Source organism: Lactuca saligna, unplaced genomic scaffold (genome assembly GCF_052625555.1).
Source record: "Lactuca saligna cultivar CGN05327 unplaced genomic scaffold, ASM5262555v1 scaffold_299, whole genome shotgun sequence".
NCBI lineage: Eukaryota > Viridiplantae > Streptophyta > Magnoliopsida > Asterales > Asteraceae > Lactuca > Lactuca saligna.
The window spans coordinates 57501-59667 of NW_027629852.1; positions in this window are offsets into that span (position 1 = coordinate 57501).

Here is a 2167-nt window from a genome sequence, read left to right on the forward strand (position 1 = left end):
ATATACATATTATACAAAGAGCTTGGTGACAGGAACAGACATTGATTTGCCCAAGGATGCATAATTGTGCGAAATCGTCCATAACTCGCTCGAATTAATTCGGATTGACACAAAATTTTGTAGGGATGCTTTTTATTATAAATGAAAAGCTTTGAAATAAATAAAAAAAAAAAAACAAAATGTCATGTTTGAGGCGTAAATGTTTGTGTCCTATCCTTGGTCATGCCTTGAAGCGATGGTTCCCTACTTGTTGGAATGTCGCTCAAATCAAGTAGGAATGCCATTGAAAATTTGTGTGGGTCGTTGTTAACATAGACGAATGGACTTGAAATGAAAATATATCATATTTGGGTGTTTGTCCCTGTCGCCTGGTGATAGGCAGGCAGATAAGGCTTTTAGGTATTCATAAGTGGCTTAGATGAACTCGAAAGAACACGAGTTGATCGGATTGGAACTCATATATTCAATTTACTATGTACTAAGTAGGAACTACACTTTGCTCCCTTCATCGTTTGACTTGCTTAGAAATCTGCTCATGGTTTGTCAAGGCCCCTTGTTCCTTAGACCGATGAGGATGGGATTGGGTTGCTCATGGGCATGTGTGTGGCAAGATGCCTTGTTCCATTGGTCGTTCATGGGTGTTCGTGTACGAAGTAAACTTGTTCCCTTGGTCGTTCATGGGGTTGTGTGTGGGAAGAAGCCTTCTTCACTTGGTCGTTCATGTGTGTTTGTTTGGGAGGTAGCCTTGTTCCCTTGGTCGTTCATGGGAATGTGTGTGGCAATACGCATTGTTCCTTGGTCGTTCACACCCTTGTTCCCTTGGTCGTTCATGGGTCTGTGTGTGGGAAGAGGCTTTGTTCCCTTGGGTAGCCTGCTTGCCTTGCCAGCCCCGTATGCATTGTTCCCTTGGTCGTTCGTGGATGGGTTTGTGCGTGGCTAGGTGCCTTGTTCCCTTGGTCGTTCATGGGCATGTGTGTGGCAAGGTGCCTTGTTCCCTTGGGTGGCTTGCCTTGCCAGCCTCGCTTGCTTAGGTTTCCCAACACACCTGTCGGGCACCAAGGGTGGTATTAGTCCCCATGTACCCCCTATATATACATAATGCACAAAGAGCTTGGTGACAGGAACAGACATTGATTAGCCCGAAGATGCATAATTCCCAACACCATGCCTTGTTCGTCATACACGCTTCTGGGCACCAAGTGGTGGTAGTCCCCCATGGGCATTTGTGTGGCAAGGTTGCCTTGTTGCCTTGGTCGTTCGTGGGCATGTGTGTGGCAAGGTGCCTTGTTCCCTTGGGTGGCTTGCCTTGCCAGCCTCGCTTGCTTAGGTTTCCCAACACACCTGTCGGGCACCAAGGGTGGTATTAGTCCCCATGTACCCCCTATATATACATAATGCACAAAGAGCTTGGTGACAGGAACAGACATTGATTAGCCCGAAGATGCATAATTCCCAACACCATGCCTTGTTCGTCATACACGCTTCTGGGCACCAAGTGGTGGTAGTCCCCCATGGGCATTTGTGTGGCAAGGTTGCCTTGTTGCCTTGGTCGTTCGTGGGCATGTGTGTGGCAAGGTGCCTTGTTCCCTTGGGTGGCTTGCCTTGCCAGCCTCGCTTGCTTAGGTTTCCCAACACACCTGTCGGGCACCAAGGGTGGTATTAGTCCCCATGTACCCCCTATATATACATAATGCACAAAGAGCTTGGTGACAGGAACAGACATTGATTAGCCCGAAGATGCATAATTCCCAACACCATGCCTTGTTCGTCATACACGCTTCTGGGCACCAAGTGGTGGTAGTCCCCCATGGGCATTTGTGTGGCAAGGTTGCCTTGTTGCCTTGGTCGTTCGTGGGCATGTGTGTGGCAAGGTGCCTTGTTCCCTTGGGTGGCTTGCCTTGCCAGCCTCGCTTGCTTAGGTTTCCCAACACACCTGTCGGGCACCAAGGGTGGTATTAGTCCCCATGTACCCCCTATATATACATAATGCACAAAGAGCTTGGTGACAGGAACAGACATTGATTAGCCCGAAGATGCATAATTCCCAACACCATGCCTTGTTCGTCATATACGCTTGTTCCCTTGGTCGTTCTCGGCCACTGATTTTCTCGAGGATGCATAATTCCCAACAGCATGCCTTGTTCGTCATATACTCTTCTGGGCACCA